Source organism: Camelus dromedarius, chromosome Y (assembly GCF_036321535.1).
Source record: "Camelus dromedarius isolate mCamDro1 chromosome Y, mCamDro1.pat, whole genome shotgun sequence".
NCBI classification, from domain to species: domain Eukaryota; kingdom Metazoa; phylum Chordata; class Mammalia; order Artiodactyla; family Camelidae; genus Camelus; species Camelus dromedarius.
Genome location: NC_087473.1, coordinates 12,486,524 through 12,510,501, shown reverse-complemented (window position 1 = coordinate 12,510,501; position 23,978 = coordinate 12,486,524). Strand labels below are relative to the sequence as shown.

The 23,978-nt window shown below is 33.0% G+C and overlaps 1 pseudogene; it reads right to left on the bottom strand.

The window, feature by feature from the left end:
* Positions 1–23,978, bottom strand: part of LOC135320355 (membrane-bound transcription factor site-2 protease-like) — a 71,416-nt pseudogene that overhangs the window by 8,160 nt on the left and 39,278 nt on the right.

Genomic DNA, 23,978 nt, shown 5'->3' with positions numbered 1-23,978 from the left:
TCCTTTATATGTAAATATCCAATTATCCCAGCACAATTTATTAAAAATACTCTTTCTTCCGTTGAGTATTCTTGGCTCCCTTGTCAAATAGTCAACTGTATATGCCTTGGTTTATTTCTGGGCTCTCAATTCTGGTTCATTGGTCTATTTATCTGTTTTAATGGCAGTAACATACTGGATTTTTTTCGGGGGTGGGACTTTTTTTGTTTTTTAAATGGAGGTGCTAGGGATTGAACCCAGGACTTCGTGCATGCTAAGCACACAGTCTACCATTGAGCTATACCTCCTCTCATACTGTTTTAATATAGACTGAAATGAGGAAGTATGATGACTTCTTTTGTTTTTCTTTCTCCGGGATTTCTTTGTGTATTTGGTGTCTTCTGTGGTTCCATATGAATCTTAGGAGTGTTTTTCTACTACTATAAAAAATGCTATTGGAATCTTGATAGAGATTGCATTGAATCTACAAATGGCTTTTGGTACTACTGCTATTTAAACAATATTTTTCCAACTCATGAACCTGGATACCTTTCTGATGATTTTTGTCTTCTTCAGTTTCTTTCATTGGTGTTTTGAAGTTTTCAGGGTAGAGATCTTTTGTTTTCTTAACTGAATTGAGTCCTAAGAATTTTACTGTTTTTCATGCTATCATAAATAGGATTAAATTCTTTTTCAAAAAATTTATTTTTATACTATAGAAATGGTGTTGATATTTTTATATTAATTTTGTATCCTGCAACTTTACTGAACTCATTGATTAAATTTAGCAGCTTTTTTTTTTCTGGTGGAATCTTTAGAATTTTCTCTATATAAAACTATGTAATCTGCAAATAGGGAGTTTTACTTCTTTCTTTCCAATTCTGGTAATTTTTTACTTATTAGTTTTTGCCTACTGCTCTAGCTAGGATTCTTGCACTATGTTGCTATAAGTGGTAAGAGTGGGCACCTGTATCTTTTTCCTGATCTTGGAGAAAAGACTTCCAACCTTTCACCACTGAGCATTGTTAGGTTTGGTCTTGCATATGTGGCCTTTATTACATTGAGATATATTCCTTCTATGACTAATTTTTAAAAAATATTAATGATGAATGGATGTAGGTTTTGTCAGATACTTTCTTCCTAACCTATTGAAATAATCACAATTAATTTCTTTCATTCTACTAATGCACAGTATCACTTTAAACATCTTTATTGTGGTATGGTTCCTTTACAGTAAACCACATATATTTCAGATGTACACTTTGATAAATCAAGATAGCTAACACTTCCATCACTCCCCAAGAGGTGCAGTTTTCAAATTCCCAATTTATCTCTTCCCGCTCTCTCTTCCTTCTGGTAACCATAACTTTGTTCTCTAGGTCTATGAGTCTGTTTTGTAGATAAGTTCCTTTGTGTCCTTTTTTTTTTTTCCACATTTCACATATAAGTGATAGCATATGGCATTTTTCTTTCTCTGCCTGGCTTACTTCACTTAGAATGGCAATCTCCAGGTCCATCCATGTTGCTGCAAATGACATTATATTATTGTTTTTATGGCTGAGTAGTATTCCATTGTATAAATATACTAAAACTTCTTTATCCAGTCATATGTTGATGGACATTTAGATTGTTTCCATGTCTTTGCTGTTGTAAATAGTGTTGTTGTTAACACTGGAGTGTACATGTTTTTTTGAATTATACTTTTCTCCAGATATATACCCAGGATTAGGACTGCTGGATCACATGGTAACTGTTTTTAGTTTTTAAGGAACCTCCATACTGTCCTCCATAGTGGCTGCACCAATCTACAGTCCCACCAACAGTGTGGAGGGTATCCTTTTCTCCACACCTGTTTGTGGACTTTTTAATAATGGCCATCTGACTGGTGTGAGATGGTATCTCATTGTAGTTTTGATTTGCATTTCTCTAACAATTAGAGATGTTGAGCATCTCGACATGTTCTTGGTGGTCATCTGGATGTCTTCTCTGTACATCTGGATATCTATTTAGGTCTTCTACCCATTTTTTGATTGTATTGTGTTTTTTTGTTTGTTTGTTTGTTTGTTTTGTTTTGATAGTAAGGTGTATGAGCTGTTTGTATATTTTGGAAATTAGCTCCATGTTGGTTGCATCATTTGCAAATATTTTCTCCCATTCTGTCGGTTGTCTTTTCATTTTGTTGATGGTATCCTTAGCTTTGCAAAGCTTTTAAGTTTAATTAGGTCCCATTTGTTTATTTTTGCTTTTATTTCCATTATTCCCAATAGCTGGTTCAAAAAATACATTGCTGTAATGTATGCCCACAAGTGTTCTGCCTATGTTTTCCCCTAGGAGTTTTATAGTATCTGGCCTTACATTTAAGTCGTTCATCCATTTTGAGTTTATTTTTGTATATGGTAGGAGAGAATGTTCCCATCTCATTGTTTACGTGTTGCTGTCCAGTTTTCCCAGCACCACTTGTTGAAGAGACTGTCTTTTCTCCATTGTATCTCCTTGCCTTCTTTGTCATAGGTTAATTGACCATAAGCATGTGGGTTTATTTCTGGGCTGTCTATCTTGTTCCACTGGTGTGTATATCTGTTTTTGTGCAGTACCACCATGTTTTGGTTACTGTAGCTTTGCAGTATAGTCTGAAGTCAGGGCACATTATTCCCCAGCTCTGTTCTTCTTTTTCAAGATTGCTTTGGCTATTCAGGGTCTTTTGTGTTTCCATACAAGTTTTAACATTTTTTGTTCCAGCTCTGTGAACAGTGTTGTTGGTAATTTGATAAGGATTGCATAGAATCTGTCTATTGCCTTGGGTAGTATGGCCATTTTAACAATATTGATTCTTCCAATCCAAGAACATGGTACATCTTTCTATTAGTTTTAGGTCATCTTCAATTTCTTTCATCAGTCTTATAAAAGTCTGATACTTTTAAGAATACAGGTCTTTTGCCTCCTTGGGTAGGTTTATTTCTAGGAGTTTTATTCTTTTTGGTGTGATGGTAAATGGTATTATTTTCTTCATTTTTCTATTTTGTTGTTAGAGTATAGAAATACAACTGATTTCTGTATATTTTGTATCCTGAAACTTAATTTTGTATATTTTTAAAATTATAGTCAGTTTATAATATCTTAATTTCTGATGTACAGCATAGTGATTTATTTATATATATCACTATATATATTTTCATATTCCTCTTTCATAACAAGGTATTGAAAATAGTTGCCTGTGCTATAAGGTAAGACCTAGTTGTTTATTTTACATATAGTAGTTAGTGTCTGCAAATTCTGAAATCTCAGTTTATCCTTCTCTACCCTATTCCCTGCTGGTAATCATAAATTTGTTTTCCATGTATGTGAGTCTGTCTCTGTTTTCTAAATAAGTTCATTTGTGGCTCCCCCCCTTTTTTTTTAGATTCCACATAGGATATATGATAAATTTCCTTCTCTGTCTGACTTCACTTAGTATGATGAGCTCCAGATCTATTATTGTTGCTGCAAATGCATTATTTTATTCTTTTTATGGCTGAATAGTATTTCATTGTATATACACCACATCTTCTTTATCCAGTCATCTACTGATGGATATTTAGGTTGCTTCCATGTCTTGGCTATTGTAAATAGTGTTGCTATAAACACTGGACTGCATGTATCTTTTTGAATTAGAGTTCCCTCCAGATATATGCCCAGGAGTGGTATTGTTGGATCATTTCTTAAGTCTATTTTTAGTTTTTTGAGGAATCTCCAAACTGTTTTCCGTAATGGCTGCACCAAACTACATTCCCAACAACACTGTAGTAGGGTTTCCTTTGCTCTACACCCTCTCCAGCATTTACTGTTGGTGGAATTTTTAATGATTGCCATCCTGACTGGTATGAAGTGATACCCTCATTGTGTTTTTGATTCGCATTTCTCTGATTATTAGTGATATTGAGCTTTTTTTCATGTGCCTATTAGGCATTTGTATGTCTTCTTTGGAAAAGTGTTTATTTAGGTCTTCTGCCCATTTTTGAATTGGGGTTTTTGTTTTTCTGTTATTGATTTGAATGTGCTGTTTGTATATTTTAGAAATTAAAACCTTCTCAATCTCATCATTTGCAAATACTTTCTCTCATTCTGTAGGTTGTCTTTTTAGTTTATTTATGGTTTCCTTTGTTTTGTAAAAGCTTATAAGTATCATTAGGTCCCATTTGTTTGTTTTTGCTTTTATTTCTATTGCCTTGGCAGACTGTCCTAGAAGAACACTGCTACAATTATATCAGAAAATGTTTTGCCTATGTTCTCTTCTAGAAGGTTTATTGTGTCTTGTCTTATATTTAAGTCTTTTAAGTCACTTAGAGTTTATTCTTGTGTGTGGGGTGAGAGTGTTCTAACTTCAACTGATTTATATGTGGCTGTCCAGCTTTCTCAACACCTCTGTGGAAGAAACATCTTTTCTCCATTGTATATTCTTGTCTCCTTTGTTAAAGATTGACTGTAGGGGTATGGGTTTATTTCTGGGCTCTCTATTCTGTTCCACTGATCTGTATGTGTTTTTGTACCAATAACATGCTGCTTTGATTATTGTAGCCTTGTACTATTATCTGAAGTCTGGGAGGGTTATTCCTCTAGCTTTAGTTTTTTTTCTTCAGGATTGCTTTGGTAATTCTAGGTCTTTTTGTGATTCTACATAAATTTTAGGATTATTGTTTTAGTTCTGTGAAACATGTCCTGGGTAATTTGTTAGGGATCATATTAAACCTGCAGATTGCTTTGGATATTATGGCCATTTAAACAATATTAATTCTTCCAATTCAAGAGCATAGGGTGTCTTTCCATTTCTTTAAATGATCTCCCATTTCCTTTATCATTGTTTTATACTTCTCTGCTCATAAATTTTTCTCTTTGTTCAGGTTTATTCCTAAGTATTTTATGTTTTGATGCAATTTTAATATGACCTTTTTATTTACTTTCTTTTTCTGATATTTCATTGTTAGTATATTGAAATGCAATATTGATTTCTATATGTTAATCTTGTATCCTGCTACCTTGCTGAATGCCCGTATCAGCTCTAGTGTTTTTGTGTGGAGTATTTAGGGTTTTCTATATATTGTATCATGTTATCCACAGAGTGACAATTTTACCTCTTCTTTTCCAGTTTGGAACCCTTTTGTTTCTTTTTCATACCTGATTGCTCTGGCTCGGAGTTCTACTACTATGCTGAGTAGAAGTGGTGACAGTGTGCATCATTGCTTTGTTTCAGATTTTGGTGGGAAGACTTCCAACTTTTCATCACTGAGTATCTTATTGGCTTTGGATTTCTGATAAATGGCTTTAATATGTTGAGATATATTCCCTCTGTGACCACCTTGGTAAGAGTTTTCATAATATATTGATGTTGAATTTTACCAAGTGCTTTTTCTGCATTGGTTGAGATGATCATGTGATTTTTGTCCTTTCTTTTATTAATTTGTCACATAGATTGACTTGTGTATGTTGAACCATCCTTAAGTCCCTGAGATTAATCCAACTTAATTGTAGTGTACAATCTTTTTAATGTGTTGCTGGTTTTGGTTTGCTAATATTTTTCGAGAATTTTTGTATTCATATTCATCAAAGATATTGGCTTGTAATTTCCGTTTTTGGTAGTGTTCTTCTCTAGTAGTTGGTTGATGGTGGCTTCATAGAATGAGTTTGGGAGTCTTTTGTCTTCTTCAGTCTTTTGGAAGAGTGAGAAGGATTGATAAGAGTTCTTCTTTGTATGTTTGATAGATTCCCCGGTGAAGCAACTTGGCCCTGGACTTTTGTTTGCAGGGAGGTTTTGTTTTGTTTTGTGTTTAACTGATTCTATTTCCCTTCTAGTGATTGATCCATCAAATTATGGTTTTTTTTTTTATTCAGTCTTGCTGGACTGTATCTTTCCACAAAGTTGTCCATTTTTTCTAGGTTTTTGAATTTGTTACCATATAGTTGTTCATAGTATTCTCTTACGATTTTTTTTTTTTTGTATTTCTGTAGTTTTTGTTGAAGTTTCTCCATTTTTCTTATTTTGTTTACTTGTGTCCTCTTTTCTTCTTGTGAGCCTGGCCACAGGATTGTCAATTTTATTTATACTTCTAATAAACCAGTTCTTGGTTTGATTGATTTTTCTTTTTTTTTAACCTGTTTTATTTATTTCCTCCCTGATCTATATTATGCCTTTCCTTCTGCCTATTTTAGGTGTCATTTGTACTTTTTCTAATTCTTTTAGTTGGTAAGTTAGGTTGTTTATTTGAGATTGTTCTTGTTTTTTGAGGAAGGCCAGTATTGCTATGAACTTCCCCCTTAGGATTGCTTACGCTGCATCCCATAGATTTTGTTTGATTGTGTTTTGTAGTTTGTCTCAAAGAATTTTTTTAAATTTCTCATTTTGTGTATGTTAAACCACCTTTGCATCCAAGAGATAAATCCCATTTGATGATGGAAAATTATCCTTTTAATGTGCTGCTGAATTTCATTGGTAGTGGTTTATTGTGAATTTTTGCATCTATATTCATCAGAGATACTGGTATGTACTTTTCTAGTATCACCCTTTTTTGGTTTTGATATCAAGATGGAGTTGGCCTCATGAAATCAGTATGGGTGTGTTTCCTCCTCTTAATTTTTTAGGAGTCTTAAGAAGGACTGGCATTAATTATTCTTTAAGTGTTTGGTAAAATTCACCAGTGAAGTCATCTGGTCCTGAACTTTTCTTCCTTAGAAATTTTTCATATCTGATTCAATAGCCTTACCAGTAATTGGTCTACTTAGATTTTAAAATTTCTTGCTCATTCAGTCTTGGCAGGTTATATATTTGTAAGAAATTTCTCATTTCTTCTAGATTGTCTGGTTTGCTGGTATATACAGGCATACTTTGTTTCAAGTGCTTTGTTAATATTGAGTATTTTATAAATTAAAGGTTTGTGGCAATCCTGTGTTGTGAGGCAATAGTATTTTTTAGCAATAAAGTATTTTTTAATTAACATATTTTTTAGACATAATGCTACTGCACACTTAGTAGACTACAGTTTAGTGTACACATAACTTTCAAATGAACTAGAAAGCCAAAAAATTGTGTGAGCTGCTTATTGTGATACTTGCTTTTCTGAAGTGGTCTGGAACGGAACCTGCAACATTTCTGAGGTATGCCTGTAGTTGTTCGTAACAGCCTCTTATGACCATTTGAATTTGTGTTGTATGTGTTATAATGGCTTCTTTTTCATTATTATTTACTAATAATTTATTATTCATTATTTTCTTGATTTGTGTTTTTTTCTTTCTTCCCCTGGGTTTGTCTAGCTAAGGGTTTGTCAATTTTGCTTATCTTTTCAAAGAATTACCATTAATTTGGTTAATCTTTTCTATTATTTTTCTGTTCTTTCATTCATTAGTTTATGCTCTAATCTTTATTTCCTATTTTTATGTTAACTTCGGGATCTATTTGTTCTTTTTCTAGTTCTGTAAGATGTAGAGTTAGGTTGTTTATTTAGAGTCTTTCTTGCTTCTTAACGTAAGCAGTTACTGCTCTGAAATTCTCTCTGAGAAGTGCTTTTGGTATATCTCATAAGTTATGTTTGTGTCCATTTTCATTTGTCTCAAGAAACTTTTAAATTTCTTCCTTAATTTCTTCCTTGATCCATTAGTCATTCCAGGAGACTGTTGTTTAATTTCTATGTGTTCATGATTTTTTCAGTTTTCTTCTTGATATTGATTTCTAGTATTATGCCCTGGTAGTCAGAGAAGATACTTGGTATGATGTTAGTCTTGAAATTTCTATAACTTGGTTTATTTCCTGACTTATGGTTAATCCTGGAAAATGTTCTGTGTGCCTTCAAGAAAAAAAAAATGTATATTCTTGCTGTTATTTAAGAGAATGTTCTGTAATGTTTGTTAGGTCCATTTTGTCTGTGTTGTCCAAACCATATATTTCTTTATGGAGTCTCTTTCTGGATAATCTACCTATCCTTTGTTGAGATTGAAAAAAATGTTTTACAGTAAAATTAGTCATCATTTTCCTATGTGGCCTTCACTTTCCTATTCCTAAATAGGTAAAATTATAAACATAATAAAACATATATTTATTTAATAAATACAGTCTCAAATATGCAGACAAAACTCTTAGCAATATAAATCATGTAAGCCAATTGCTGTTCATAGGTAATTTTCCTGTCCCAATGTCTGAATAAAAGTCTTAATGCCATGGCAGCAGTTTATCAATTAAGATTAAGAAATAAAGAGTTAAAAGACATTACCTTAACACTTCTATTGTAAGTACTGGGTAGCAAGCCTTGGTTTCTCATTTATTCCTTAGAAGTAAATACATTTGCTCAGAAACAGGACGCAAACATAAAGCTAAAAGATGCCTTTTATTCACTAACTACAGATAGAGAATTAATATTATCTTTTAAACTAAGAGCAAAAACAGTTTTTAAAAAGCCCCAATGTGCTTCAAATCATTATGGATCAGATCTGAAATTCTTCAACAACAACAAAAAAAAACCTGTAGTTATAAAAATAGTAATTACTTCAGAAATTATAAAAATAGCTATTTCTTCAGAAAAAAACTCATTCTGTTTATTATGAAAACTTGAATAAACAGTACTGACAATATGCTAATTAAACCACAAATTGATTTTTTTAAATGCTCTATTATTAACGTTATTTACCTTAGCGACATCAGTAATAAGCACCCCAACTCCAGTGAAGTAAAATGGCAAGAGAATTACAGGGAGGAGAACAATAGCTAAAATACCCAGGAGTGCAAGGATAAAATTATGCCAGACACCTGAAAAAAGGAATTAGCACAGTCTAGGGCATGGAGAGTGTAGGTATTTGGATTTTGTAACAACTGGACAATCTGACAAATTAGTAAAGTAATGAGAAGATATGAGGCAGATGCATCTATTTATTAGTTGCAGCAGGCTGATGTACATTTAGAGGAGTCTTTCATTTCAGATATTTAAATTAAAGAATGAGCATGCTAATACAATTTAACACTAATAGAATTCATATCATCATTTTCCTATGCCATTAATTTCAAAATCAGAATGAATATTTTTTTAAGTTTTAAAAGAAACTTTGTTAGGTGAACTTCTTACAGTTCTGTAACATTTTTAATATATTGCAAACAACTTTCCATATCATTAAATATTTTGTCATTTATGAATACAATAATCTACAGAACAGTCCCCCAGAGTTAGACAATTAAACTGTTTGTTATGATGCATATTCATCACTGAATATTTACCTTATTTCCTTGTGATAAATTCCACTAATTAAAAATGAGACAACAAAAGAAGGCCTTCACTGAAGATTAAATATGAATACATTTTTGATACGTCATCAAAATGTCCCCCAGAAGAGCTTTAACAACTCACGATCTCACCAGATGTGTATGGAATTATCTTTCTTCTCCATCCCTACTGACACTGGGTATTATTAAAACTGAATAATACCAGAAACAAAATGTCTATCCATTTAATAGATCAATAAAGTCATTTTATTGATTCTCTGTGAGGAAGATCATTTTTATGTATGTACATTTGTTGGATGCAGTTTTTAAAAAATAAAATATGTGTAACACAAAATTTGTTATTTCAACCATTTAAAATTTATAATTCAGACCATGAATTAAGATTCATAACATTGTGCAACTATAACTACTACCATCTTCAGAACTTTCTCATCATCTCAACTGAAACTTGGCACCCATAAACAATAACTTGCCAATTCTCCTCTCCCCCAAGCACCTGGAAGTCTTCGATTTACTTTCATCTCTATGGTTCTGACTACTCTAGTGTAATTCATATAATTGGAATTGTACAGTATTTGTTCTTCTGTGATTGACTTATTTCATGTAGCATGTCTTCTAGGTTCATCCATTTTATAGCGTATGTCATAATTTCCTTCCTTTTGAAGGAGGAATTGATAGACAAGACCAACTCCATTTTGGTGACCAGCCTCCATTTCAGGGTGAGCCAAGCCGACTGCAAGCCACAACTTCTGCCTTTAGTAAAATCTCCTTCTGCCTGTAAAACCCTCCCCAGACCTGAGTGAGAACTAATGGAGGGAGAATTCATCTAACATGCCCTTCTCACTTTCAGCATCCCTCATTTGCATAAGAACCCACCAATAAGCTCCTACCCCCAGGCATAAATAACCAAGCTCGTACACAGAGAGTGGGCTCCTTTCTAACTGAAGACCCCCTCTGCAGGTTTCTCGCAATAAACCTGACTCCGCGGATGAGCAGTCTCTGATCCTTTCTCTCTGATTCAAACATGAATAATATTCCATTGTATGTTTATACTATATTTTATTTATAAATCCATCCATCCATCAATGGACATTTGGGTCAACTGCACCTTTTGACTTCTGTGAATTATGCTGCTATGAACATGGGTGTACAAATACTTCTCTATTCCCTGCTTTTAATTCTTTCCTGCAGGAACTCTGAAGTGAAATTGCTGTATCATACAGTCGTTACTTTATTTTTTTGAGAAACCCCAATACTGTTTGCCACAGTGGCTATTCCATTTTATATTCCCGCCAGTAATGCATATTTGTCCACATTCACAAAACATGTATTATCTTCTGAATTTTTTATTACTATTTTTAGGAACAACCATTCTAATACCTGCTAAGTGATAGTCTTTGGCTCTAAATTTTGGAGAGATTAATCTCTAATTGTTTTTAAAAATGTTTAACTCACTATATTTTTTGTTGCTGTTGTTATGTACTCCATATTTTGCAGAGAATTTAAATTTTAAACTTATAAAATTTTTAGGTATATGCAAATTCAAAAACTATTTTATGTAGTCAAGTCTTTTCCATTATATAATCTACTTTTGGAGTTGTGGTAAGAGATTTCTCAAACCTGAGATTATATACATACGTATTTGAGGGTGTAGTCTCTATTTAACTGTGTTTTAGGTTTTATTATGCAAGGCATGTCTTTTAACTTACTTTGATTTTGACTCATTTATTCTTTCCAGTGAACATGACAATTGTTCTTACATGACAGTATACTAACTGCAACAAGGAGTATCCATACTTTTACATTTCTAATATAGGATCATGTTATTGATCCATTTATTCAAAACTTTTATTTACTTCACCAAAAATTTGTTTTCACTATATAGCTCCTGCTATTTGTTGTAAATGTTAATTTATGAATTTTTTCTTCACATATATTACTTTCTAAATTGGACTTTTGCCGCATTTCAGTATGTGGAGGAACTTCATATACAGAGGAACACTATCACTCATTTTTTTTAACTTATTTTGTAAATAACCACCAAACTTAACTTTCCACTTAGGATTTCTTAATCCTGGAGTTCTTCTTTTGGTTTTAACATCATCTGCTGGAAATGATTTATATTTCAATCTTATATATGTTACATATAAAGACATACAGAGGTATGTGATACACATATTATATGTATATATACACATACCACACATATATCTTATATCTCAACTTTTTCCCTTTTGGTCTGACAGCAGCGGCTAGAAGTTTGGAAGAATGCTAAATATTTGTGACAGCATGTCTTGTTTTCCTTTTTTTTCATAATTTAAGTCAAAGAATAGTCAAATAACAGAAAGGATTTAGATTAAGTTATTCAATTTTATCTTGCTTTAAATTATAAGTATCCCAGGACTGGGGTGTAAGTAGAAAATTCTGCCTATGGATTATTTATGATTTAAGACTGGTATTATGGACCACAGGAAAGAAAATCTGTCACTATGATGAAGCTACAGACTTGAAGCTGCCAGGTAGTTAATTATTATAAGGGGAAGTGAAGGTTCACTTTATGTTGACATATGTTCCTTCTATAACAAATTTGCTAAAGAGTGTTTTAGAAATACTTTTGTCAAATTATAATTTTCTATGTCTATTGAGATGACCATGATTTCTGCCTTTCATTCTATTAAAATGGTTGGTCAAATTTATTGATTTACTTATTGTGAGTCATTTTGCATTTACCAATGTTTTGCATTCTCCCATTGATCATGATATAAAATACTTTTAATGTGCTGTTGAGTTCAACTTACTAGTATTTGGCTAAAATTTTTATATCTATATGCATAAATGATACCGGCCTGGGTTTTCTTCTGTTGTAGAATTCTTACATAAGTTTAGTACTAAGGTAATTCTGGCCTCCTGAAATGAATTTGGGAATGTCCACTTCTTTGGTAGAGTTTAAGAAGGTATTGACATTAATTCATTTTTAAATCTTTGGTTCAATTCCCCAGTGAAGCCATCAATCTAGTCCTGAACTTTTCTTTGTTAGAAGGCTTTTGATTATTGTTTCAATCTCCTTATTTGTTGTTCATCTGTTAGATTATTTATTTTTCATGATTCTGACTTGGCAGATTGTTTTTCTGGGAATTTGTCCATTTTTTCTAGGTTGCCCTATTTGTTGGTGTATAATTGTTCATAGTATTTTCTTTGTATGTTCATAGCAGTCTTTGTATTTCTATTGTATCAGTTGTAATGTCTTATCTTTCATTTGTAGTTTTATTTATTTCAGCCTTTTCTCTTTTTCCTTCATAAGTCTTGGTAAAAAAAAAAAAACTTGTTGATTTTGTTTATCTCCTAAGAAAGCCACTCAACTTTGTTAGCCTCTTCTTTTTTTCTATTCTCTTATTTATTTTTATTCGGATCTTTATTATCTCCATATTTGTGATAAATCTGGAGTTGGTCTATTCATATTTTTCTAGTTCCTTGAGTTAAAAAGTTAGGCTACTTATTTGAGATCTTTCTTTTTTCTTAATATAGGCATTTATTGTTACAAAATACCTTCTTAGTACTGTGATTGTTGCATCCCACAAATTTTGATGTTTTATTTCCATTTTCATTTGATTCAAGATATATTTTACTTTCTCTTTTGATCATTTTTGATCCATTGATTGTTTAGGAGTGTGTTGTTTACTTCCCACATACTTGTTTATTTTCCAGGTTTCCTCCTATTATCAGTCTCTAGTTGCATGCAACTGTTGGAAAAGATACTTTGAAAAATCTGCAGCAATGAAAATTATAAGATGTTGCTAAAAGAAATTGAAGAAAACACCACTAATGAAAGGACATCCCTGTTCATGAATTAGAAGAATTAATATTATTAAAATGTTCATGCTACCCAAAATATTCTGTATATTCAACTCAAGTCCTATCCAATGCCACTTTTCATTGAAATAGAAAAAGCAACCCTAATATTTGGGTGGAACTACATTAAGACCCCAGGGAGCCAAAGCAATAATGAGAACTAACAAAACTGGGAGCATCATATTTCCTGATTTCAAACTGTGCTACAAAGCTACAATAATTAAAACAGTATGATACTGACATTAGAATAGGAAAAATAGATCAGTTTAACAGACAGAGAATCTAGAATTAAACTGCCATATATACAGCCAACTAAAATTTAATGGATGATCCACAAACATTCAGTGGGGAAAAGATAGTGTCTTCCAAAAACAGTTTTGGGAAACTGGATAATCATGTGCAAAAAAATGAAACTGGCCTGCTATCTTATACCACTCTCAAAAATTAACCCAGAATGGATCAGACTTAAGACCTGAAACTTTAAAACTTACAGAAGAAAACATAGAGAAGAAACTGCTTGATATTGACCTTGAAAGTGATTTTATTTGGATATGCCACCAAAAGTACACAAGAAAGAAAAAAAGAAAAAAATCAAGTAGGACTACATCAAATTTGAAAGTTTCTGCAGCACAAGTATCAATCAATAAAGTGTAAAGACAGCCTACAGAATGGGAGAGAATTTTTGCAAATCATGTGTTGGATATTACCCAAAATTATGAAGAACTCATACAACTCAATAACAACAACAAAACCTCCAAACAATACAATTAAAGAATGAGCAGAGGAACCAAATATTTTTCCAAAGAAGATATCCAAACAGCATGAGGTATAATGAAAAATTCTCAACATAATTAATTATCAAAGAAATGAAAGTCAAAACCACAGTGACTTATCATTTTGTGTCTCCTAGAGTGGCTATCATCAAAAAGATGAGATCTCATATGCTGGCAAGCATGTGGAGAAAAGGGAACCCTTGTGTACTGCTGATGGGACTGTAGATGGGAATATAAACTGGTTCAGCCACTATGGGAAACAGTACAGAAGTTCCTCAAAAAATTTAAAATAGAACTGCTAGCATATGATCCAGAAGCACACTTCTGGGTACATACAGAAAGGAAACGGGAACAGCTTATTAAAGAGTTATATGCACTCCCATGTTCACTGCAGCATTATATACAATACTTAAGATACAGAAACAACCTAAGTATCCACGAACAGATGAACAAATAAAGAAGACATAATACATGCACCCCCACACACATACTGGAATACTATTAAGCCAGTAGAAAAAAGAAAATTCTACCATTTTAAGAAATTGGATGGACCTTCAGAAATGTATGCTAAGTGAAGTAAGTCATGAAAAGAAACACAAATATTATATGATACCTCTTACATACGGGATCTAAAAATAACCTAAATCATAAAAGCAGAGAGTAAAATGATGTTTACCATAGGCTAAAGGATAGATAATGGGAGACTTGGTACTAATAGATAAATAAGCCTAGACACCCAGTTTGATGATTATAGACAACAAAACTGTATTATTCTCATAAAACTTTCCAAAAGACTAATCCTAATTGTTCACATATAAAGTGATAAGTATGTGACCTGTTAGCTAATACAACATAAATGTTGCAATAGAGTAAGTATGGGGTAGGGGGAAGTGCAAAAATGGCAGAATAGAGAGACTCACAGTTTGGCTTCTCCACAAATACACCAAGAATTACATCTACAAATCTAGTGAAATGTATAGAATACCTACTGAACTCTAGCAGAAGGTCTCTTACTTTGAAATACAGAACGGTTCTTTTAAAATCCAGCAAGAGAAAAAAAATTGGTGGGGGATCAATCCTGCAGGGAGGGAGCAGCACTGGAAGAAAGGCATCCTCATGGTGGGACACCCCCCTCTCCAGCCAGGAGGTCAGCAGGGACAGAAGTGGAGCTTCTAAGGCTCAAATGACAAAATGGCAGCTGCTTGGCAGACAGAACTAACCAAGACTGGCATGGAAGGTCCCTGTAATCCCCAGCCCTAGACACAAGCCAGCAGGGACAAGTTGGGACTGACTGCTGGAGACTGGTGATGCGCTCAGGGAAAGAGCTAGGGCCCACTGCAGAGGCAGCATCAGAGGATGGTAGGGCAGTGTGAGTTCTGGCTGTGGGTATTTGGACAGAACAGCCTGGACCCCCCCCATAAAAAAAGCACTACTGCTGGTGTGCATGGTTGGGTGAGGGGTGCAATACAGCCAGGCCGTAGCCGCTTTCTTTGCTTGGCTCCATTGTTGGTGTGTTCTCACAAGAAGAGTGGCAGGACTCAGTAATAGCCTTTGGTACTGTATGGAGGTGGGGCTGAAAGCTGAATCCATACCCAGCAGCCTTGCAACTTCACAGGTGGGACTGAGATTTGTTTATAGCTGCAGGCAGAGGGTGAATTTTTCCCACAGGTGCCTTTGTAGACCCATGTCTCTGGAATGAACAGGCAATGAGCAGAGTTCTTGCGCACTGCGGGGGTGAGTATGGGTATTTACAACAGGCCAGCATACCATACGTGTGGAGGTGGGGCTGGGGTTTGGGAGCTATCTAATTATTACAGGAGCAATACAAGGATATTAAACTCATTAACATATATGCACCCAATACAGGAGACCTAAATATATAAAACAAACACTAACAGACATAAAGGGAGAAATTGATGGGAACACAAAAACAGTAGGAGACTTTAACATCCCACTAACATCATTGGACAGGTCTTCCTGACAGAAAATCAATAAGGGAACAGAGACACTAAATGACACAATAGAACAGTTGGACTTGGTTGACACTTTTCAGACTTTACATCCTGCCAAAACAGAATATACTTTCCAATGGCTCATGGAACATTCTATAAGGTAGACCAAATACTAAGGCACAAAAGAAGCCTCACAAATTAAAGAGGATATAAATTATTCCAAGCATTTTCTCTGACCACAATGGCATGAAACTAGAAATCAACCACAGATAAACAAATGAGAAAAAAATGACAGCATGGAGATTAAACAGCATGCTGCTAAAAAACCAATGGGTCAGTGATGGAATGAAAGAAGAAATTAAAAAATACCTCGAGCAAATGATAATGAAAGCCTAATCACACAAAATCTATGGGATTCAGCAAAGGCAGTGCTAAGAGGGAAGTTCATAGTGACAGAGGCCTTCCTCAAAAAACAAGAACATTCTCACATAAATAACTGAACCTACCAACTAAAAGAATTAGAAAAAGAAGACAAACAAAACTTAAAGTCAGCAGAAGGAAGGACAATAAAGACCAGGGAGTAAATACATAAAATTGAGATTAAAAAGGCAATAGAAAAAAATTAGTCAAACCAAGAGATGGTTTTTGAAGAGTAAACAAAATTGACTAACCTCTCGCCAGGCTCACCAAGAAGAAAAGAGAGGACACAAAGAAAATAAGAAACAAAAATGGAGAAATTACAACCAACACCACAGAAATACAAAAAAATCATAAGAGAATACTATGAACAACTATATGGCAATAAATTGGACAAATTAGAATAAATGGACAAGTTTCTAGAAACATACACTCCACAAAAACTGAATCAAGAAGAAATAGATCAGTTGAACAGATCAATCACAAGCTATTAAAAAAAACTCCCTGCAAACAAAACAGTTGCCCATAATCCTGGCATAGATTTCTAGTACCAGAGGTGGCAGAATAAACTTTATTCTCAAAGAAATGTGATCATTTTGACATTTTTCGGTTCCCTAAGAGGGACTTGTCCTTATATTTTGTAACTTGCAATGCTTTAGTTTCCTGAAAACATTAAAAGCAAATGCATAGCCACCTGGAATCTGGGAGATAACAACTGAAGATAACCATTAACAAAATGAAAAACTTAAAAAGCAAGACTAAGGAATGAGATGCTTTGGGCTTTAAAAATTGCCATATATTCCCAGGAATCTAGAAACCTTGACATGCCCAGTCCTGAGTACATGACAGAAAAGACCAGAGAAGAACTTCTAGCTGTCTTACAGTCTCTGGGCAAGCAGAAAGTAAAGATTAAGGCAGAGATGTAAACTACTTAGCTAAGTATTAAAGGTCTAAAACTCCATACACAGAGAATGCAGTTGCAAGGACCACAAAATTTTTAAGAAAGTCTCTGTTGAATCCATAGGTGACTACTAAACGAATGAAGCAGTAGCTCAGTGGACACACACAAGATAGGATTCAGAGGAGGTATGATTTTAAAATAGCTACATTGTGATATTCAAAAGGTTCAGTTTCAAACTAAAATTTACAAGGCATGCAAAGAAACAAAAGTGTATTACCTACTCACAGGGGAAAAATGGAAATAAACAAAAACTGCTTCGAAGGAAGCACATACATTTAACCTACTGCACAAAAATTTAAAATTGACTATTTTAAATCTAATCAAAGAGCTAAAGGATAAAGTGGACAAAGAAAGAAGGATAATCATTAGAATGGTTTCTCACTATATAAAGAAGATCAAAAAATAGTTAGAAATTACTTTTTAAAAAAAAAGAAATTCTGGTTCTACAAAGTACAATAGTTACAGTAAAAAGTTCACCAGAAGAACAGCAGATGTGACATGTCAGAAATGAGGCTCAGGAAACTCAAATGTCAACTAAAATTACCCAACTGAGAAGAAATAAAAGAGAATTTAAAAAATAAGAAAAGAAAATCTAAAGCACTCTGGGAGGGACACTGTCAAACATATGAACACATGACTAATCAGAGTCTTGGAAAGCAGATAGAAATAACGACTGAAAACATGATGACATATGCTGACATATTAAAGAAGTTCTACTAAACAAAACATAAACAAGCAAATGGAAAACTTGAATACCATAAACCAACTAGAGCTTACAGAAATATACAGGATATTCTATTAATAATAAACAAATAATACAAATTTCTCAAGTTCACATGGAGCATTCTCCAAAATGGACCAATGATACCTCAGTTGAACAGAGATTAACTATTTCCATTTGCAGATGATATGATATTATACCTAGCATACCTTTAAAAATACAACAAAAAAAACTACTAGAGATGATAAATAAGTTTAGCAAATTTGCAATATGTAAGATCAACCCACAAAAATCAGCTGCATTTCTATAGCAAATGCACTAAATAATTCAAAAAATTGAGAAAACAATTCCTTTTATAATGACATTGAAAAGAATTAAATAGGAATAAATTTAACCAAAGAAGCACAAGAATCATACGCTGGAAAACTACAAAATATTGCTGAAAGAAATTAAAAGCCACCTAAATAAATAAAAAGACATCCATGTTCACAGGCCAAAATAATTAATAATGTTAAGATGGGACTACTTTAATGACTTATAGATTTAATGCAATCCCTATTAAAATCCCCAGAGCCTTCTTTACAGAAATGGGAAATTTAATCTTTACATTCAGATTGAAAGCAAGAGATCCTAGATATATAGAACAATCTTGTAAAATAACAAAGTTGTAGGATGTATCCTTCCTGACTCAAAATTTGCTATATAAAGCTACAGTAATGGAAACAGTGTGTTAACTCCCTACAATTGAACATACAGGTCAATGAATTAAGAGTTCAAATAAAGCCATTAATCTACATTCAACTGATTTTTGACAAGGATGCCAAGAATGGGGCAAAGAAAAGTTGCTTCAACAAATGGTGCCAGGACAGGTGGATACCTGAAGCAAAACAATAAAGCTGGAGCTGATACCTCACACTATAATATGAATCATCTAAAAGTGAATCAAAGAAAAACAAATGAATGAATCAAATCATGAAAAAATTAATCTACATTAATAGCTGAAACTATAAAATAAAATTCTTAGAAGGAAACATAGGGAATAATCTTTATGATCTCCCATTTAGCAATGGTTTCCTGGATATGACATCAAAAACACAAACCTCCAAAGCTGAAAATAGATAAACTAAAGTCATCAAAATGAAAAACTTGTGTATTAACATTATCAAAAAAGTGACAAATCATTCCTAACGTGGGAGAATATATATGTAAAGTATGTATTTGATAAAAGTTTAATATCCAGACTACACACATATCTTACAACAACAAAAATACAACCCAATTCAAAAATGGGCAAAGGACTTAAGCATTTTTCCAAACAAATACATAAATAGACAAATTGATAAATACCTAGAATATGATACACATGTAATATCCTATATTATATGTAACAAGTAAATAAAATATGGCCAAAATCTTTACCACTAGAGATATGCAAATCAAAATCACAATGAGACATACCTTCACACTAACCAGGATGGCTAAACTTTAAAGAGGAAAGTAAAAACTGTTGACAATGATGTGGAGAAATTTGAACCCTATACAATATTGGTGGCAATATAAAATATTTCCACTACTGTGGAAAACAGTTTGATGGTTCCCCAAAAAGTTAAAGACGAATTAACATATGACCCAAATAACCATATGAACTCAAGAGAACTGAAAATCGGCATTCAAAACAACTCTGCATCAAATGTTCATAGCAGTATTATTTGTAAGACCCAAAAGGTGGAGACCAGGCAAATGTCCATCAATTGGTGAAAGGATAAACAACTGTGTTATATACATATAAAATAATATAATTCAACAATAAAAAATAATGAAGTACTAATAATGTTACAACATTAGGAACCTGATACTAAGTGAAAGAAGCCAGACACAAAGCCCACTGGCTGATTAAGTCTGTTTATACATAAATATCTAGAATAGTAAATTCATAGACAGAAAGATTCAGATTAATGGCTGCCATGGAAAGGCTGGCACAGAAGTGATTCTTTATGGTTATCGGGTTTTGTTTTAGAGTGATGAAAATGTTCTGAGTTAGAAAGTGGTGGCTATAAAACATTGTGAATATATGGCACTAATGTTTAAAATGGTAAAAATGGTGAATTTTATTTCAATTATATCTCAAGTTTTTAAAAAAGGAGATAATACTGCAGTCATCCCCAAATTCAAATTTTAACATTTAAAAATAAAAATAGAGCTTTAAAAATTAGGTATTACATATATTTACTGTAGTGAGGAACGTATAGTGTTTGCCTGTGATGCTTCTTGGTTATCTGCCTAGACACACATACATACTCAGGCACACACACACAGATAAACACACAGAGGTCTTCTAAGACATATTATGCTCATGATATAAAAGCTGCCTGTTTGGAATAGCAGATATAACAAGACAGAAAGAGTCTGTGTCTTCAAATCACAGAAATATATCACCAATGAACCACTTAAATCTGAAATGTCTGTTAAAAATTTAAGCGGGGGCAGGTTATAGCTCAAGTGGTAGAGTGTATGCTTAGCATGCACAAGGTCCTGGGTTTAAATCCCAGTATCTTCTCTAAACGTAAGTTAAAAAGTAAAACCTAACCACCTCCCCTCAGATAAAAAGAGAAAAGTAAATTAAAAAAAAAAAAAAAAAGAGTTTAAGCCACAGTTACCTTTAGTTTTGTTTGTTTGTTTTTAGGTTTTGTTAGAGTAGCCAAACCAATATCCCAGCAAATACATTCTTCACACTATAAAATGTTCTTCCATATTGTTTTATTTATAATTTAGAAAATTCAGAACAGGTCTAGCCCAGCACACAGTAGGTTAACAATATATATTTTTTTCTATTGTTTATAGAGATTATAGAGATAATTGTATCTTTATAGATACATTGTTAGAAAAAAAACAGTGGTACTCTATTACTAGATTCGATAGTTGCTTTTTCACTTTCATATTTTGGACATTTTTATACCCGCACATTCATACATATCCCAATTCTGTTATCTCCTGCAGAGTAATACCTTTTATTAATATATAAACTTATTTGCCAAGTCCCCTACTAAAGATCATTTATTTAATTTATCACTTTAACTTTCACAATAACAAACAGGGCAGTTAATAGCCCTGTTTATACTTACATACCTTTAATTCACTAAAGCTGTCAGGTATGGAAATTACTTAGAAATAGAATATTTCAGTGAAAACTATGTGTACCAAATGTATGAACCATACAACTCCCAAATTCTATTCTTAGGTATATAATCAAATATTCTTAAAACACGTGTTAAAACACATGCACACAATGTTCACAGCAGAACTACTTAAAATAGCAAAATGGTAGAAATAATCCAAATGTCCATCAATTCATGAACATATAAACCAGATATGATATAGCCATATGACAAAATATTATTCAACATGTAAAAGAATGAAGCACTAATAATATGCAATAATGTAGATGAACTAAGTGAAAAAGTCAGATGCAGAAGGTTATATATTGTAAGATTCCATTACATTAAATGTCCAAACTAGATAAACATACAGAGACAGGAAGCAGGGGAGTGATTGCCAGGGGATAGGGAAAGATGAAAAGAGGGTATCACTGCTAATGTGCCTGTGGTTTCTGTATACGCAGAGAAAATGTTCTGGAGTTCCTCTGAAATGGTTCCACAATATTGTACAGATACAAAAACTAATGAATTGTACAATTTAAGTGATGAATTGTATGTTACTTGAATTGTATCCCAAGTTAAAAAAAAGTTCTTAAATTTGACAAATTTTTGTGCAATGAGTTTGTAATAACCATTATTAGAACATAAAAATATCCATTTCCCTAGCTTCTCAGACAACTTCCCAAAATTTTAACTTTTGTGAATCTATTAGGTGAAAACTGAAATGCTAGTGTTTAAATCTGTATCTCTTTTTGAATAGTCTTGTATATTTTCTATGCTTAATAAAAGCCTATTTGTATTTCTTTTGTCTGTTAAGTGCATGGTTATTCCTACTCTGCTGGAGTGTCTCTTAATTACCAAATTTTAATTGTCTTTAAAAATTTAAGAAACTGGCCCTTTATAATAGGTACTATAATATTCCCCTTGAGTTTTTTGTTTGGTTTGAATTAGAGTCTTGTTTACAGATACTTTAATTTTTATGTGATCCAATTTAACAGTATCTTCCTAAATTATTCCTTTATATCAAGCCTTCCTCACTTGAGGATTATACACCATACTCACATTTTCCCCCCTCCTACTTTCAAAACTTCATTAAAAGTATTATGAAAACAAAAAGACTAGTATATTATATGGATATTTGTAGAATTTTAGGACAACTAAGAAACATTTTGAAAAATATAACACTTTTAGTTCAATTGCTAAGTCAGTTGTGTAACTTTTATTTCGGTTGTTGTATTTTTCATATCTAAAATTTCCACTTGGTTCTTCTTTGTATCTTTTAAATCTTTCCTGAGGCTTTTTTTTAGGACTGCCCAGAAACTTGTTCCTCAGTTATCTTTCCCTCTTAAGAATGGTATCTCCTCATACATGTCTCTTCCTATTCACATATTATGAACAGAAATAATTTACATGAACAAATGTAGGAGCATATAACCATATTGATTCTTTACTCTCTGGGCAGTTTCCTGTTTCTGGTGTGAGGCGTGCAAGTGGCAAAAGATTATTCTTCTAGATTAAAGATTTGCCCATGATAGATTAGTGGCATTGAGCATAGTGGAACACATGCACTTCCTTCACCTACTCTCTTTTTTATAAGCAATCTTTTCACAAGTATACATAGAAATCTGTCACAATTTTCATTTTTGTCATCATTCTAGGGATCCAAGGATATGAATTTACCTAGTCCTAATTTGATGACCATACTAAACCACTATATTGGTAATACTCAGGAACACTATGAGAAAAAGGATTAATTGAGCTCATAAGTCACCCAGTGAAATTTCCTTTTTATGTGGAGTAACTATATTCTCATACCCTCATCGAGAACTAGTCAATGAGTCACCTACCTATTGTAAGTTTCCTTTCCAAATTTATTCTTTAATGTTATTTTTATCACTATAAATTTTTTCTTTCACATTTTCAAATTACAATTTTTACTTAGACAAACCAGTTTTTCAAATGTTAATCTGTGACCATCTCTGCATTCTTCATTACATTGTAAAATTTCTGATAAATTTATTTCCCTCAAATACACAATCCTAGATGTAGAAACATATGTTCCTTCCATATATATATGTATATATATGTCTTACAGTTTTTCTTATTTCATGACCTAATACTTCTAGACTACCATTTAATAACAGTAATACTTGGTTGTTAGTGAGCATGTTTATCTGGATCTTAGTAGGAATGCTTCTGAGTGTTCTATCATTATGAAGTATCAAGCAGTCCCTACTTTTTAGTAAGAATTTTTTACTAACCATATTATTTAAGATATAAGATATTTTGATTTTTAATATTTTACTATCATGTACTGAGAGATGACTGAAATGACTGTCTCTTAATATTTCATTTCTATTCTGAGGAAATAGTATTTACTATTAACTAATAGTATTAACAACCTCACAATTGTTTTACTTTTCGCCTATACAATTGTGTTGCTCTTATATTTGTAATGTTGAGGAATTCTAATCCCACATTAGTTTTGTCTCAGTTTTCCCCATATAAATATAGGAGCATGATACATTTGTCTGTGTCAACTTTTTTAAGTTAGAACAATCCATAACTGTATTCTCTTCATAGATCTAGATTAGCACTAGCACAAGACATTTGCATGAGATTTGTAAGACTGGATGTGAAACAGCTGCTATGTTTATGTTTTATGAAACTCAGTGTGGAGAAGAAGGCACTGTTGCTGCACACACACACAATTACTGCTTATCTGCCAGATCACACATTACGTGATGGTGAGCAGCTGAACTTACAGCTCTTCAGATCCTGCCAGTTCCTTCCTTAACTTCTGGTTCAGATATGTGTTTAGCTCCAAAATGAGTAATTCCCAATTCTCCTGCAGGATACCCCAAAAATAAACAAGTCAAAAGAGCTCGAAAAAAGTTATAATGTGTGCTCCAGAGTTCCAGATCGACCCTACAATC